The sequence below is a fragment of the Eublepharis macularius genome, chromosome 18 (assembly GCF_028583425.1).
Source record: "Eublepharis macularius isolate TG4126 chromosome 18, MPM_Emac_v1.0, whole genome shotgun sequence".
NCBI lineage: Eukaryota > Metazoa > Chordata > Lepidosauria > Squamata > Eublepharidae > Eublepharis > Eublepharis macularius.
Genome location: NC_072807.1, coordinates 13,797,572 through 13,815,919, shown reverse-complemented (window position 1 = coordinate 13,815,919; position 18,348 = coordinate 13,797,572).

Sequence of the window (18,348 nt, the reverse complement as noted above, 5' to 3'; positions counted from 1 at the left end):
CCAAACTATACGTCTTTAGATAACAATTTATCCCATTTTCCAGTTTTGAATAATTCTATATAAACCTATATATCATAAACCATAAAAATTTCCCACATTTAAATCAAACAATTTGATTTGTTCTCTATATATTACTCATTTCAACTTTTTATGGTAATTCTATATAACTCCTCAGATACTCAATCAATTTAACTCTTCTATACATTCAGTTTGGTGCATATAAATCTTGTCAAAGAAAGAAAATATTGTTAGTTAGTCAATCCTCATGTTTAAACCTTATCATTAATTATTCTCTATCAATTGACCTATACATATCTATATATATCTCAATCAATTAATCTAACTGCTTATAAATTCACATTTCTCTTCCTCCCCCGGTAAAGTCACCCCTCTCTTTTATACTTTTATTATATTTCAGTAGTTCTCAAACTGCCACAGTTTTCCTCCCACCTCCCATTTCTTCTCCAGGTATTGTTTCAGCTTCTCCCAGTCTGTACTGAACTGCCCTGAGTCCAGATCTCTCAGTTTTCTTGTCATCTTGTCCATTTCAGCCATATACAGCAATTTGTAGATCCAATCTTCAATAGTTGGTACTTCTTGTACTTTCCATTTCTGCGCATACAAAAGTCTAGCTGCTGCAGTCATATAAAAAATCAACGTCCTATGATGGGCTGGAATTCCCTCCATTCCCAAGTTTAGCAGCAGGAGTTCTGGGTTCTTATTTATTTGAAACTGTAAAATTTCACTCATTTCTCTTATTATTTCCCCCCAGAACTGCCTAGCTACCTCACACGACCACCACATATGATAGAGGGAGCCCTCATGTTTCTTACATTTCCAGCATTTATTAGAAGTATTCAAATTCCCTAGCGCAATCTTCTTTGGTGTCATGTACCAACGATAGATCATTTTGAAAATGTTCTCTTTAATATTAATACATGTCGTTGTCTTCATTGTAGTTTTCCACAAGTATTCCCATGCCTCCATTGTTATTTCTTTATTGAAATTTATAGCCCATTTCACCATCTGTGTTTTAACTATCTCATCCTCAGTATACCATTTCAGCAATACTTGGTATACCTTGGATATTCTTTTCTTGTCTTCTTTAAGAAGGGTCTGCTCTAGTTCCGAGTTCTCTGTTCGTATGCCCCCTTTTGCAAAGTCTGAGTTGTATAAGTCTCTAATCTGTCTATACTGAAACCAGTCATAGTTAGGTGATAGTTCCTCTTGCGTCTTTATTCTAAGTTTAGATACTTCAATCTTAGTTATTTCTTTATACGTTAAACATTGTTGTTCATTATCCACAGCTCTCGGATCTATCACCTCATATGGAACCACCCACAAGGGGGTTCCTTCTTGTAAGTAAGTTCTATACTTCTTCCAGATTGTAAATAGACTTCTCCTTACAAAATGATGCAGGAACATCGAGTTGACCTTTACTTTGTCATGCCATAGGTATGCGTGCCATCCAAAAATTTTTTTATATCCCTCTAGGGCTAATAGTTTCTTATTCTTTAATGTCATCCACTCTTTTAACCAAACTAGGCAGATTGCATCATGGTAAAGTCTCAGATTGGGCAGTTGCATTCCGCCTCTCTCCTTTGCATCTTGTAAAACTTTTACTTTCACTCGAGGCTTCTTGCCTGCCCAAACAAAATCTGATATTTTCCTCTGCCATTTTTCAAATTGTTTAGAGTCTCTGATGATTGGTATTGTCTGTAACAAAAACATTACTCTTGGTAACACATTCATCTTAACTGCTGCAATCCTGCCCAACCATGACAGGTTCAATCTATTCCATTTGATCAAGTCTCTCTCTATCTGAGTCCATAATTTTTCATAATTATTCTTGAACAAATCTATATTTTTTGCAGTCAGCTCAACTCCCAAGTATTTCACCTTACTAGTTACTTCACAATCCGTTGTTTCCATTAACAATTGTTGTTTCTGCTTAGTCATGTTTTTGCATAATATCTTTGACTTCTTTTTGTTAATGAAGAAACCTGCCAAATCTCCAAATTCCTTGATCTTGCCTATCACTTTTGGCATGTTCTCCAGTGGGTCTTCTACAATTAACATTATGTCGTCTGCAAATGCTCTGACCTTATATGAGTAGTCCTTTATTTTTATTCCTCGTATTTCCTCATCTTGTCGAATTTGTATCATCAGAATCTCCAATACTAAAATGAACAACAATGGAGATAACGGGCAACCTTGTCTTGTTCCTTTACTAATCGTCAATTTTTTGGTCAATTCATCATTCACTACAATTGCTGCAGTCTGGTCTCTATAGATTTCCTTGATTGCTCTGACGAATCTTTCTCCCAGTTGTAGCTTTTCCATAGTGGCAAACATAAAATCCCAGTTTAAATTGTCAAACGCTTTTTCAGCGTCTACAAAGAAGAAACCAACCTCTTTGTCACAACGCTTGTCGTAGTATTCAATAGCATTGATCACTGTCCTTAAGTTGTCTCTTATTTGTCTGTCTGGCAAAAAGCCTGCTTGTTCCTCCTCTATGACTTCCGAGAGCCACCCCTTCAATCTCTCCGCCAATATCTTCGCAAAAATTTTATAGTCATTATTGAGTAGTGATATAGGCCTATAATTTTTCACGCTAGTCAGATCTTGGCCCTCTTTTGGGATCAATGATATATTCGCTTCGCTCCAAGTGTCTGGAATTCTTTGATCCCTAAAAACTCCGTTCATCACCTCTTTTAGGAATGGTGCCAGTTCATTGGCCATTGTCTTATAAAATTTAGCCGTAAGTCCATCTGGCCCTGGCGCCTTTCCTAGATTTGCGGATTGTATTGCCATATTTATTTCCTCATCAGTTACTTCACTGTTCAACTTATTTCTCCAAGCTTCCGAGATCTCTGGAAGTTTGGTTTTCTCCAAATATGATGCTATTGATTCTTTGTTTACTTCTTTTTTATTATACAGCTTAGCGTAAAATTTATAAAAGGCTCTGCTAATGGTAGTCTGCTCCAAATACGTTTTGTTTTCTTCACAAATTTTATTTATTATTTTCTTTTCCCTTTTCTTCTTTAATTGCCATGCCAAATATTTCCCAGGTTTATTAGCACCCTCAAAAGCTTTTTGATTCAGTCTTTTAAGGTTCCACTCCAATTCTTTGTTACTCATTGCTGTTAACTGTTCTTGAAGAATTTTGATTTCCTGATGTATTTTCTTTTTCCCTGGTCTCTTTTTTAACTGTACTTCTTTGGCCTTTATTTTCTCCTCAATCTCTTGTCTTTTCTCCTCTTTCTTTTTCCTTGCTCTACCATTTAAGTCCATTAGTATGCCCCTTACAACCGCCTTGTACGCGTCCCAAACTTTACTGGTTGGTACTTCTTTATTCACGTTGTATTGTATAAAAAACTTAGTCTCTCTTCTCAATGTTTCCATATTCTCACTTTCCTGTAACAGGTCCTCATTTATTCTCCAGGCTTTCCTTTTTCTCCTTTTTCCAAATTTCCACATAATTGGGTTGTGATCTGAGCCTACCATCGGCATTATTTCTACCTCCTTAGTCCATAGCGCTAAGTCCTTTGAGGCCCAGATCATATCAATTCTTGATAATGTAAGATGCCTTGCAGAATAAAAAGTAAACTGTTTGGTTTTAGGATATTCTCTCCTCCATACGTCTTCGAGAGTCTCTTGTTGAGTCAACTCAAAAAAAAGCTTTGGCAATAGTCCTCTTTTCTTTTGTGCTTTTGTAGTCTTTTTGTCTAATTCCAAATCTGTCACTCCATTGAAATCTCCAGCAAGAATTATCTGGTCATATACAAGATCGTCTAGGTGCTTCCTTAAGTCCTCAAAGAAGCTTTCCTTTGCACCGTTAGGTGCATAAAGTCCGACTACCAACACTCTCTTTAAGTTCCAATTACATTCCACTGCTACAAATCTAGCTTCCACATCTCTCATAACAAATTTTGGCTGCAGCTCCTCTTTTATATACAACACCACTCCTCTTTTTTTCTTGTTGGAAGCCGCTACAAATTCTTTGCCCAATTTTCCAGATTTTAAATATTTTACATCCTGTTTTCTAATGTGGGTCTCCTGCAAACAAACAATATCACATTTTTGTTTTAGTAGCCAATGAAAAATATTTTTTCTCTTATTCGGTGAGTTTAGTCCATTTATATTCCAAGATAATACTTTACACTCCATATTCATGGTTTTGTTGGTAAGTCTTTTTCATTGTCCTTGATAAATCTCTCCATCTCCCGCTCAGATCTGATACGTTTTTTTGCCCCTCCAAACTCAAAGGACACTCCTTCCGGTAACTCCCATCTGTATCTGATATTCATGTCCTTCAAAGTCTGAATTAGCACTCTATATTTTTTCCTGTCCAATAACACTGATCTGGGCAGTTCCTTCATTATAATAATCGTCTTGCCATCAATCTCCAATGGATCTTGAAATTGTTTGGTCACAATCCTCTCTTTCATATTTCTAGTTGTAAACTGCACAATCACATCCCTTGGTAGTTTCCTCTGGGTTGCAATTCTCGAGTTCACACGATACGCCACATCTAGGATAGCCACAATTTCCTCCTCCTCCTTCCCCAGGTAATCAGCCAACACCTCAGTCATCTGTTCTTGCGCTGACTTCCCTTCCACTTCTGGCAGACCACGAAAACGAAGCTGCTTCTCCATGTGTTTAGTTTCTGCAACTGACATCCTCCCCTTCACCAGCCTCATCTCTGTTTGTTGCGTGTCTATTAAATTCTCCATCGCGTCTTCTACTGTTTTAACTCTCTGCTGCGTTCCTTGTAATTCACTGCTAATCGTTTCCACACCTTTTTTCACTTCTGACAGCTCCGACTTTACTGTCTGTGTAACTTCCTTGACCTCTTTAATAAGCTCCAATTTCGTGTCCTTAAGTTCTTTCATCATGTCTATAAGTTTTTTGTCCAAGTTTTCTATTGCCGATTGCCACTCTTTTTTCGACATCGTGGGGCTTGCTTTAGCTCGCTCCCACGAATCTGCTCTCTTCCTCAGCTCCGTGGCGTATAATTAAACGTTTTCCTTTTTTTTAAATGTCCCAATCTTTGCCAAAATTAATTTTTTATATCCAAAATGTCGGGCGTCTTTTCTCTATGGTTTCTCTATGTTATTATAATCCAAGATGGCCTACTTCCTCTTCCGTTGAAGCCACGACCCTTCCACTTTCAAAGATGGCGATTCCCCACTTCCTGTCCTTTGGTAAGGGCCGCTTCCCTCCAGCCACTCTATTGTTGTTACGCACTTCCTGTCTCCCGTCTTCCCACAGCAGGTCTCGCGATGGTGTCTTTTTCCCACAGCTCCAAAACCACAGGTATTCAAAACAATAGTCCGATTTTTGTAATAACTTCTTTAAACTTAGTCTCTTTTAAAATACAACTCCTGCCGAGTCTTCACCTCCTTTTCACTAGTCTGTTGCAGTTTAAAAGTCTACTTTCTTTCCTCTCTGTTTTTGTCAATCTGTCCCGTTTCAAGAGATAGCGATCTTTACCTTCTCTCCAGCTTTCTCGGGTTGTAATCGCTGTTTCGATCTTAAATTCTCCTCTCGACTTCCCTCCCCGATCGAAGCTTGGGTATGTAGGTCTTATGCCAGCCGAATTGGCCCCAAAATTGCCGCAGAGATTATAGCCGACCCGTCGCAAGGTGGGACCTCAAGGATCAGGGGGGAGACTCCTTGTGTAGAGCCCCCCCTCGTCCGAGATCTAACTCACCCTAGGGTCTTGAGCGTTCTTTGCCTGCTCCCCGCCTGAGAGCAGTCGGCCGCGGGTTATTTTCACCCCTCCGGCCGGTTAAAACGGCAATCCGGTCAGCTCCACAAATGGAGCTGCGTTAGACCTCCATGAATCCCAAACCGGAAGTCCGTTTTCCATTTCCCCCTGAGGCCTAAAAGGGTAAAAAATTGGGAGGGAGGGAAAATCTCTAATGATTTCCTCTTTCAAAATGACAAGTAGAATGCTTTAAAAAACAATAGATCATGGGACTATTATTGCAGCCAGTTCGCACCGCTGTAAATTTAATTTAAGAGGTTTTGATGCCACCTCCTCAGAGTCGTGCTGGAGGCAGTTTACAGTAAAAATAAGTTTAAAAAATAAAATAAGCCATTAAAACAAGCCCAGGAACATTAAAAAACCCCAAAGTGATCCATTCCTTTCCCTCAAACCATGTAGGCTTGCTCAGGGGTCATTTCGTAGAAAAAGAGCTGGAGGAACTCCTTAGCATAGCTCATTAGCATATGCCACGCCCCTTGACATCACCGGAAATGTGTCATTGGCATAACTGATTTGCATATGCCACACCCCTTGACATCACCTGTCCTAGCTGTTTTGAACCCAATCCTGGCCATTCAGGGCCGAAATTGGGCCCAAAATGGCAAAAAGGGGCTGGAAATGGCCGAAAAGGGGCCCAAAATGGTCAGGATCGGGCCCCTGCTGAGCGGGAGAGTGATCCACCACCTGTCAGAGGCCCGATCCAGGCCATTTTGGCCCCAATCCAGGATGAAACGGGCCCAAAATGGCCGAGAGTCAGGTGGGCAGGGCCACTTGACATGTGACCTCTTTGGGGAACTGCCGGAACTGCGTTCCTGCTCGTTCCCCCTCGAAATGAGCCCTGGGCTTGCTCCATATCCAGAGAAGGCCACTGAGAGCAGAACTACAAGTGACAAAAGGCACAGATTGGACACTTGTCAGCTACCCTCAAGTTTTGATGGGAAATGTAGGCAGCTTGGCAGAATGTTGGACAAGTGACAGTTGAAAAGTCCATTGGACAGCAGTCAGAGAGCCAAGCTGCAAGACTAGGATGCCTACATTTCCCATCAAAACTTGAGGGAAGATGACAAGTGTCCAACCTGTGCCTTTTGTCACTTGTAGTTCCGCTCTTAGTCTTCCACCTGGATTCTCTGCCCCTTTCCCTCCCTCCTCTAGCGGTTTCCTGGGATTGCCTTTAAGGCATAATTCCCAACCAGCTGCTACCTGTGTAGCAGCCTTATCCCCAATCGGACCATCAGTCCCTCAGGTTCAGTCCTGCTACTCAGATGGGCAGCTGTTCTCCAAAGTCTTGGGCCAAGGTCTTTCACACCACCTACTGCCTGGTTCCTGAGCCACAGCTCTTCCCCCAGCCTCCACCTTCCTCATTCCTCCTGGAAGCCCCTGTGATGCCTCCAAGCCCATGGGATAACACACACACCCCAGCATAGGGCTGGCTGGTCAAAGCATCTGATGTCAGAGCTTGAGAAAGGGGCCCAAGGAAGGGGTCAAAGGTGTAAACCTTTGTGCTGGAGGTGTGAGGGTTGTGGGTTTTTGGGGAAAAGCCAAAAACTGACCGAACAGGGGGAGGTGCAAACATCTACATTGACCTTGAAGCCAGAGACACCTGCCAGAAGAGGCACGTAAGATGGAGGAAATAAGAGCCCACACCTACTAAAAGGATATATAGCCATAACTCCAAATACAGGCTATTTCAATTTTCCTCAGAAAATTTAAAGAAGAGAAAGCTCCAAGACAATTTCCCCCACAATGTGGCTTCAAGATTTCCAGAGTTTTCACTTCTCAACCTCAGGAGGATAAGGTAGACAGACCGACTCTTAAAATGGGACAGTATTATAGATTTGCTGGTTCCGTAATATTGTCCTGAACTCCTGGCATGTACCTCCAGCCAGAAAGAAGGGGCAGGAGAGAACTTGAAATACATACGTAGACAGGATGAGATCCAGCTGTCCAGGATCCAAAGGAGGTGACAGCCCCTTGTGGGCTTTAGATCTAGAGGAGTTAGCCGTGTTACGTCTGTAGTTGCAAACAGGGCCGGCGCCAGAGGTTTCAGCGCCTGCGGCGGCGGGCGCGCACGCGCCCCACGGGAGGCGTGATGACGTCATCACAGACGTCATCACGCACCACAGGGGGGCTGGGCTGCGTGCGGACCGCCGAGCGCAGAAGCTGCGGGCTGCTGCTGGAGCAGCGCGTGGAGGCTGCTCCGTGCGCTGCCCCAGCAGCAGCTCACAGCTTCTGCGCTCGGCTGGGGCGGAGGAGCGCGCAGCTGAGCTGGCGTGGCTGGCTGCAGCAGTAGCTGTAGCCAGCCAGGCAGCCCCGTGCCGCCGCCGCCACATGCCCCAGCCGAGTGCAGAAGCTGCGGGCTGCTGCTGTAGCGGCGCGCGGAGGCTGCTCCGTGCGCCGCCCCAGCAGCAGCTCGCGGCTTCTGCGCCCGGCTGGGGCGGAGGAGTGCGCAGCTGAACTGGTGTGGCTGGCTACAGCTGCTGCTGCAGCCCACCAGCCAGCTCCGTGCTGCCGCCGCCGCGCGCCCCAGCTGGGCGCAGAAGCCGCGAGCTGCTGCTCGAACGGCACACAGAGGCTGCGCCCGGCTGAGGTGTGTGGCGGCGGTGGCAGCAGCAAGGGGCTGGCTGGCTGGCTGGCTGCAGCAGTAGCTACAGGCGGCCCTGCCCCCAACACCCCCTCCAGCGCCCCTCCAGTGCCCGCGCGCCCGAGGCCACCGCCTACCTGGCCTCCATGGGCGCGCCGGCCCTGGTTGCAAAATAATAAACAGTCCAGTAGCACCTTTAAGACCAACCAACTTTATTGTAGCATAAGCTTTCGAGAACCACAGCTCTCTTCGTCAGATGCATCATCAGATGCATCTGACAAAGAGAGCTGTGGTTCTCGAAACCTTATGCTATGTGCTTCAGAATCCATCCTGGGCAAGGAAACCTATCAGGCTGCAGCCCTGTGTGACAGCTTTCGTTTTCCACTGCAGTTTCCCTTTGCTGGTATTTTAGCACCAGATTGCCTCGACCTGCTCAATTGGAGCTGAACTAAACATGAGGCAAATGTGTGGGAAACACACGGTCGACATTGCCATTTTAAAGTGTTTTTAAAATGCTGCAAGGGCCCCACTTGGGGCCACCCACAACTGTTTCAGCACTTTAAAAGGTGCAGGGTACCACGTCACCCACCTGAGCAGGATAGGGCTCTTGCGGCATTTTAAGAACACGTTTAGTTTGCCAGTTGCTTGCATTAATCTCTGCGGCTAGTGCAATTATTTGGCCTTGTCCAAGGACCTAGGGAGTTTGGGGTTGTATACGGAAAATACAACTGGTTTTCTGGCAGGAACTTTAGAAGGAAACATATACAGCCAGAATTTGGAGAGCAAGTTTGGTGTTGTGGTTAAGAGCGGCAGGACTCTAATCTGAAGAGCCAGGTTTGATTCCCCACTTCTCTGCTTGAAGCCAGCTGGGTGACCTTGGGTCAGTTACAGCTCTTTCAGAGCTCTCTCAGCCCCATCCACCTCACAGGGTGATTGTCATGAGGATAATAATAACATACTTTGTAAACCACTCTGAGTGTGGCATTAAGTTGTCCTAAAGGGCAGTATGTAAATCAGATGTTGTTGTTGTTGTTGTATCTGAGTGAGGGGAAGTGTAGGTTCATACATACTTCCAGAGAAATCCTAAGAAGAGTTACTCCAGTCTAAGCCCATTCATTTCAACAAGCTTAGACTGGAGTAACTCTTCTTAGGATTGCACTGTTAGTCAGGGCTTTTTTTCTGGGAAAAGAGATGGTGGAACTCAGTGGGTTGCCAGCACAGGGGGCAACTCTTGGTAGGAGGTGGTGCCTATGGTACCACATGTGCGCGCACAAAGTGCACGCATGCTCCCAGGGCCAATGACATCACTTTGGGTCAGCTGGAACGGGGGGGGGGGGAGTTTTTAAAAGTTTAAATCACCCTCGGTGAAAATGGTCACATGGCTGGTCCCCCCCCCCGATCTCCAGACAGAGGGGAGTTTAGATTGCCTTCCACGCCAGCAGTGCACAGAGCAATCTAAACTCCCCTCTGTCTGGAGATCAGGGGGCGGGGCCACCAGCCATGTGACCATTTTCAAGAGGTTCTGGAACTCCGTTCCACCGTGTTCCAGCTAAAAAAAATCCCTGCTGTTAGTGTACTTTCAAAAAGAGGCCAGCTCTGCCTGCAGACAACGTCCCACTGCTGAGAAATCTGCAGAACATCCTTTGCTTGGAGTTTCTGCCTCTGACAAAGTTTCTTGGGTGTTGTAGATGCCAAGAGCACCCTACCTTTTCCCTGTTGAGGGGAGGGATATTTGGTTCCCTGATCAATATTTCATGATGGGCTTCAGTTACTGCCCCTTTGAAAACTCACCTGAAAGGTGACTCGTCATCCTAGACCTTCTATGATGCATAATACTCTTTACTACTGCGGGGAGACAGGGTTACGAGAAGGGACCTGGGGGGGGGGTTGTAATGGGAACACAAACACAGCTGCAGTCCAGAGTGGTGGAATGTTTGGCATGCTGGACTCAATTCAGATTACCCACTCAGCCAGACATGAGCCTTATTCAGTAGCCTTTGGCCAAGTACTCTTTTTGTTTCAATTATTGACCTATCTAATTCTCAGCATGGCCAAATCTGTGGATACTTAAATCTAAAGATTGAGGTCATGAACAGACAAGGCAGATAAGGCTCAGGTTTGCAGAAACATCTGAAATCTAAAATAAAATAAAAGTAAAATAAAATAAAACAGGGGATTAACCCACCCTTCCAAATGAGAAAAGCACCCATAGCCTCAACAGTATTGTCAGCCTTCAAGCCTTGTTTTCTGTCAGTAAAAAGTAGGTGAGAGGGTCATTTCCAGAGATGTTTTGAGCTTTCATGGGGAGGGAAAGCTGAAAACAGGGGCAGATGAAGATTGGATGGCTGGTGGGTGGAAAGGAGAAATGGAAGCGGGAAAAGGAGAGAGGCTATGGGGGCTGCCAGGGAAGGGCAAGATAAAATGTGAGAGGGAGGAAATGAGAAGCCCCCACAAGTCGTTGTGGGTACCCTACTTGTAAATTTTATTGATCTTCTTAACAAAACAACTATAAAATGGGAGTCCAATGGCACCGTACAAACTAACGAAATTTATTCTGTGATGCAGGAATATGTTTGGTTAGTCTTTTAAGTGCCACTGGACTCCTATTTATTGTCCTGCTACCAGGGCTTTTTTTCTGGGAAAAGAGGTGGTGGAACTCAGTGGGTCGCCCTCGGAGAAAATGGTCACATGGCTGGTGGCCCCGCCCCCTGATCTCCAGACAGAGGGGAGTTGAGATTGCCCTATGCGCCACCGAGCAGCGTGGAGGGCAATCTCAACTCCCCTCTGTCTGGAGATCAGGGGGCGGGGCCACCAGCCATGTGACCATTTTCAAGAGGTTCCGGAACTCCGTTTCCCCACGTTCCTGCTGAAAAAAAGCCCTGCCTGCTACAGACTAACACTGCTTCCCCTCTGAAATAAAAAGGAAACCTAACTGCAGCCTAGACGGCCCACAAAGCCCCATGCTGTTCCTCACCCAATTGAAGAAACGATGAAGAAGAAGCAGAAATTGAAGTCCCAGAAAGAGTGAAAATCTGAGCTTTTAGTCTGGGATTTGTTTTCCGTTTCTGGGAGAACTCTAAAAGAACTCCTATGAAATTTGTTTTCTTAATGCTCTGATGGCAAAAACTAACATACATGCGCTAAGGTAGCAGAAGGCACTGCAGTTGGCAACTCTGGCCGTTTCCATGTCTTACCTGCCTGTGGAACATCACACAAAAGACCCGGAAGACAGCGTCTTCTCACGCGAAATCACGCCAGGAAGATGCTGTTATCCGGGAGTTTTACGCAAAACCGCGTCTTCCTGGTGCGATTTCACACGAGAAGACGCTGTCTTTTGGGTCTTTTGCGCGATGTTTCGCAGACAGGTGAGACGTGTGGAAACGGCCTCTCTCTTCTAACTGTACTCACAATTTTGCTTTGATCAGGCCTTTATAGTTTTAACTTTTGTAAACATGCCAAATAGTACAAATATTATATATCATGTTGTAAATGACGCATGTTATGTTGTTAAAGCAATAAAATAAATTTATGTTTGATAAAAGATACAGTAAGTATTGCATATAGCTCTAAATGTTTCCAGGAAAAGACTACTTAATTTATACCCCACTTTTCTCCTCAACGGACACAAACCGGCTTACAACATTCTCCCCTTCTCCGTTTAATCTTCATACACAACAACCCTGTGAGATATGTTAGGCTGAGAATGTGTGACTGGCCCAACACTTACCAGGAAACCATGGCTAGTTTCCATAGCAGAGAAGGGATTAAACCTGGGTGTCTCCAACTCTCTAACCACTATACAATACTGGCTCCATATTTTTAAAATTTCCAAAAATTTTGGAGTGCCACGACATCTGATTGTTTTGCGCAACCTGCAGAGGTTGAAGCCTACCTCCTGCCCTCTGAATCCCTGCCTGTCATGGCTGGTGAAGGCCAGCGCTGATGGGCTTCAGGCTTCCTTGGAGGCCATTCTTACCCTTTCCCAGAGCTCCGGGGTCTTTCCTCGAGCGTTGAAGGAAGTGATGGTATGATCGCTCCTGAAGAAACCATCTTTGGACCCCACTGACCCAGCCAGTTACTGGTAGGTCTCAAACCTCCTATTTCTACATAAGGTGATTGAGTAGGTAGTGATGGAACAGCTGCAGGTATTCCTGAAGGATTCCTCTGTCCTGGATCCATTCCATCCTGGCTTCCACCCTGGCCTTGGAATGAAGACAGCATTGGTTGCCCTCACAGACGATCATCACAGACACCTGGATCGAGGTGGGTTGGTGCTGGTGATATTGGATCTTATAGCAGCATTCAACATGGTCGACTGTGATCTGTTGGCCAACTGAATCGCCCATGTGGGGATATGTGGGACCACTTTACAGTGGCTAGTCTCTTTTCTCCACGGTCGGAAACAGAGGGTGGGGCTCTGGGAAGAGAAGTCATCGTGTCACCCATTGGTGTGTGGCATCCCCCAGGGGGGTGATACTCTCCCAGATGTTATTTAACATCTACATGCTTTCCCTTGCCCAGCTGGTGCGAAGTTTCAGATTGGGTTGTTATCAGCATACCCATATTCTTGATAAGGAATCTTTGAAACAAGGGGACAAGCTGGCTCCTCGTTAGGTGGGACCGTGAGGACATTTTCTCCGCTACAAGAAAAAGAAACCAGAGAAAAAGAGAACGAGAATCAACAGCACTGAAGATAATGATTGCACTAGATACTTGATTGGACTTACTTTATATACTTTAGCAATATTTTGAATTTTTAGTAGTATGAAACTGACCCTTAACTTAGTGATTCATTATTTGTACACTAGTAGTAACCAAACCAATTGTGTAAACTTATACATGTGTAAACAATGGGCTCTAGAAAACTGCACCTGGAGGGCCATGCCACCGTGGCAGGCCCTCCTGGGTCTTCGGAGGACCAGGTTGCCATGCCTGACCTTCCTGCCACCACGTTGGATCCTGGACCTCCAGAGGGCCAGGTTGCCACACCAGGCCTTCCCACCACCATGCTGGGCCCTCCTTGGCCTCTGGAGGCCCCAAGGAGGCTGCCGTGGCAGCAGGAAGGCAAGCCGTGTTTCCAATGACTCAATTTTTATCCCCACAGAGGAGTCTGCGAGTGTGCCTGTGCGGGGATAAAAAATGAGTTGTCGCCAATACGGCTTGCCTTTTATATAGTAGAATTAACTTTTATTTGCATGACAGTAGACATTTCTGTGGTTTACACAACTGCTCTATAAATGATGTGACTGTTATATGTGTTGCTTGCTCCAGAATCTTTGGATGTACATTGGAATTTTGATTCATTACATTTAGTAGAACCATGTTAGTTAGAAAGTTACAGTGGGTTTTCTCTTTTTGGTTGAATTACTGAGGTGATTTCTAATGAGGAGGACATTTCTTCACAGCTGTATGTAACAGTTACAAATATGGATGAACTGAAGCTTTTCACATGGCTTGGCAAACATTTTGGCAGGCTCCCAAAAAACCCCACCAGTCTTTCCTGACAGTTTTCCTATACTCTTTTTGAGTAGAGCCACCACAGCCTGACAAGAAACTAGGAGCCCTAAATTCAAATCCGCACTCTACCACAGAAGGTCACTGGGGAACCTTGAGCAGGTCACACACACACTCGGCCAAGCTACACATGACGAATGACACTTGAACGGCAAGTGGATTGAGTGGAGGGCAAGTGAACAGGGAGAAATACACTTGCCGTTCAAGTGTCATTCGTCATGTGTAGCTTGGCCCTCAGGCTAACCTACCTCATAGCATTGTTGTGAGAATTAAAAAAACAAACATGTATTTGAAAGATCAATTTTTAGTTTAGACCAGAATTGTATACGTTGGAAAATATGACAGGGGGAAAGGGGAATAGAGTATTTTTTTCTTTTTAATGTCATGGGGAAATGTTAAAGTGGCTTGTCCACTGATAATATCCACTGATAATGGATTTGAATGATATGGGCTCTAATTGAGATTGCCAGATTTACAGTTATAAAGAGATATAAAAATATTGTTTGTATACATAGCAAATTGGCAGCCCTTGATGACTCTCTCTGTGACTGGAGAAGAAAAATGAATTAATGACTAGGTTATGTTAAAATGTGGAGCTGGGATGTTAAAGAGATGAGCTAATATATATATATATATGTAAGTTAGTAAAGGTAGTCCCCTGTGCAAGCACCGAGTCATTGCTGACCCATAGGGGGACATCACATCACGATGTTTTCTTGGCAGACTTTTTATGGAGTGGTTTGCCATTGCCTTCCCCAGTCATCTACACTTTACCCCCAGGAAAACCTTGAGCCGGCGACCTGAACCTGGCTTCTGCTAGGATCGAACTCAGGTCATGAGCAGAGCTTTGACTGCAGTACTACAGCTTACCACTCTGTGCCACGGGGCTCCTATATAACACACACACACACATATTTTTTTAAAGGAAAAAGGAAATTAATTAGACCACAAGCTGATTGATGTGAAAAGTGAAGTGTCATAGGGGGAAAACCGTAAGGATTTTCTTTTGTAGGTCACTTTGTATAGGCCACTCCAGGCCTTTATTAGTTATATGTATTTTTCTTTCTATTCTCTTTTTTAATTTTTCCACAATAAAATAAAAATTTAAACATTAAAAAGAGAATTAAAAAAAGAGGAGGCAAGAATGCTGACATAAGCTACTTTGGACCACCATTGGAAAGAAAAGTGTATGAAGATCTTGTCAGGTTGCTTGCTTTGCCAACTTTTCCTCTCACTTTCAGTTAGCTTCATTTGCTCTCAGTGCATAACCCAACCTGGTTGGCTACACAGCAGTATGATACCATCTCCATTCATCCAGGGCTGGTGACTCCATTGAGGCAAGCCCAGCAACTGTCTTCAGTGCTGAGGTGCCAGAGGGGGGCGCCGGGGCCAGGGCCAGTGGTGAGTGCCACAAAGCTGGCAGCAGCAGCGCATGGGTGGCTGACCAGGAGGGATGGGAAGCTGCCCACGTGCTTCCCTGGCCACCTGCCATGCCTGGCCTGCAGCTTCTGCAGCCTCCCAGCTCTCCCACGCTGCTGCCACCGCTGCCAGCACATGGCCCCAGCCGGGAGCAGCAGCCATGGGCCAGGCGTGGCAGGCATCCAGGACGGCACATGGAGCAATGGAACAGGAGGGCTGGGAGGACATGCACATGTGCATAGGGCCAGGAGCTGTCCTGAAGCTGCCCCCGTCCCCAGCCTCAGGCACCAGAAACCCTGGCGCCGGACCAGCATTCATCTTGTTCAGGTGGCATCACCCACAAAGTTAATCCAGGAAACAGGAAGTAAAGGGATTTTAAAAAATGGTGTCCAAGTAGGGCATCAAAGCCCTGGAAAACAGTAAATATGCAAGTTGCATGAGGGTGAGGGGTGGAATTGCTACCCCACCCAAAATAGTTGATTTTAAATTTAAAAGTGAAAATGGAATGCATTCAGGGCCATCCTAATAAAGATCTGAGATGCCTGCCGGTGGTGAGCAATCTCCCAGTGGTTTACCTTCTTGCCTGCCGGTCACTGGCGTCATCACGCTGGCCACAGGCATGCTCCCACATTTTGTTGAGGCCAGTTTTGGCCCCGAATGGACCAGAATTAGCCCTGTGCAAAGCGTGGGAGCACAACCACGGCTGGTGATGATAACACTTCCCAGAAGTGACATCATCACGCAAGTGCAGGAGCGTGCACGTGAAGAGAAGCATGCGCAGGACATGAGGTGCGTGTCAGTTCCACCCCCTGCTGGGAGGGGGTGGCAACCCTACATCCTAATCATAAGCCACCTTCTGGTTTTTCAGCTGAGATGTGCCTCCAGGCGCCTGCTAGTAATGAGAGATCTGTGAGCATAAGAGCTCTTCCTGTTGTTTCTTTTTGCTCTCCCTTTGCCCCCACCTTTTCCTGGTTTGTCAGATGGAAAATTATACTTGAACAGGGCTCTGTACTGAGATACAGCTGATAAGGGTCACGCAGACACCAAAGCCTAAACTTACACAGTAAATAATTAACTTTTCCGGCTAATCACTCCAGAGTTTGCACACATCACCCACAGCGTAACAGAGCACTTGAAAGCTGTAGATATGGCTGGCCCCGTTTTTCTCCAGGGGATGAGCGAGGCAGAGAAGCAATTGAACTTGGGATGAGACTCAAAAGAGCCCTCAAATGGGGTGGTGATAGCTTCCCCCATAAAGTTGAGCCAGGCCACTGAACCAGCTAAATTCTTCTGGGGCTGGCTATTAATTTAGGGGTAGCATTCACAGTTCCTCCCTCCTCTAATGTTCTTTTGCAAAAAGAATAGAGAAGAACATAAGAACTGCTGGATCAGGCCTGTGGTCCATCTACTCCAGCTTCCTGTTTCCCAGTGTCCAACCAATTTTGGTCCCAAATGGACCAGAATTAGCCCTGCGCATGAACATAGATAGATGGGGAAAATCAGATTTACCCAAATAGGAGGCAGGCATAAATCCAAAGGACCATACAATGGTGCTTTTCTATCCTCATCCCATCACATTGACTTGGACAAGCTCTTCTAATGTTGGATGCCATGTGATGTGGCACGCAGGGCTGCAGCTTGCCTAGAGGGAGGGGGGAAATAACATGGCCGGCATGATGACAACACTTCCTGGAAGTGACGTCATCATCAAGTGCGGGAAAGCGCATGTGAAGAGAAGCATGCTCAGAGAACGCGAGGTATCTGAAGAAGTGAGTGGTGACTCACGAAAGCTCATACCCTACCACAAATTTTGTTAGTCTTATAGGTGCTCCTGGGATCTTGCTCACTGTCCAACCAGTTACTCTGAAGGGCCAACAACAATGCATAGAGGCTGTGGCCTTCCCTTGATGTGGCCTCCCAGTACCGGTATTCTGTGATTTACTGCCTCCGAATGTGGCTAGTAGCCACTGGTATATCGATCCTCCATAAATCTGTCTCATTTTGTTGTGGGAATAATAACAACATACTTTGTAAACCGCTCTGAGTGGGTGTTAAGTCATGTTGTTATTATCTCCTTCAAATGTTACAATCAAATGTTGTTGTTATTATCTCCTTTTAACTCTATCACTGCTTATAGCCATCACTACCCCCATGGCAGTGAATTCCATAGTTTAATTACTTGTTGAGTAAATAAGTATTCCTTTTGTTTGTCCTGGATCTGTTTCCCCAACAACTTCATTGGGTGCCACCAACTTCTAGTATTATGGGAAACTGAAGAAAACGTCCCCACTATCCACTCCATACATAACACCTCTATCATGCCCTTCCTCGGCCATTATTTTTCTAAATTGAAAACTCCCAGACTCTTCAGCCTTTTCTCATAGGAAAAGTGTTCCCACCCACCTGCTTGTCCTCTTCTGTGCTTTTTCCAACTCTGCAACAACCTTTTTGCGATGCAGTGACGAGCACTGCACATATTTCAAACGAAGCCGTGCCATAGCTTCATGCAAGGGCATTACAATACTGGCCATGTTATATTGATTCCCAGGGCTTTTTTTCTGGGAAAAGTGGTGGTGGAACTCAGTGGGAGGCCCTCAGAGAAAATGGTCACATGGCTGGTGGCCCCGCCCCCTGATCTCCAGACAGAGGGGAGTTGAGATTGCCCTCCGCGCCACTTCAGCGTGGCGCAGAGGGCAATCTAAACTCTGTCCGGAGATCAGGGGGCGGGGCCACCGGCCATGTGACCATTTTCAAGAGGTTCCGGAACTCTGTTCCCCTGCGTTCCCCCTGAAAAAAAGCCCTGTTGATTCCCTTTCCTAACATTCCTCCACTTCTTTCATCTGGAAGTGATGGTGGAGTGTCCTCTTGGCACACTCTGAGCCAAGGTACAAGTGACGCCTGACACAGGTTGGACACTTGTCAGCTTCCCTCAAGTTTTGATGGGAAATGTAGGCATCCTGGTTTTACAGCTTGGCTCTCCATTACAGCTGCAAGACCAGGATGCCTACATTTCCCGTCAAAACTTGAGGGAAGCTGACAAGTGTCCAACCTGTGTCAGGCG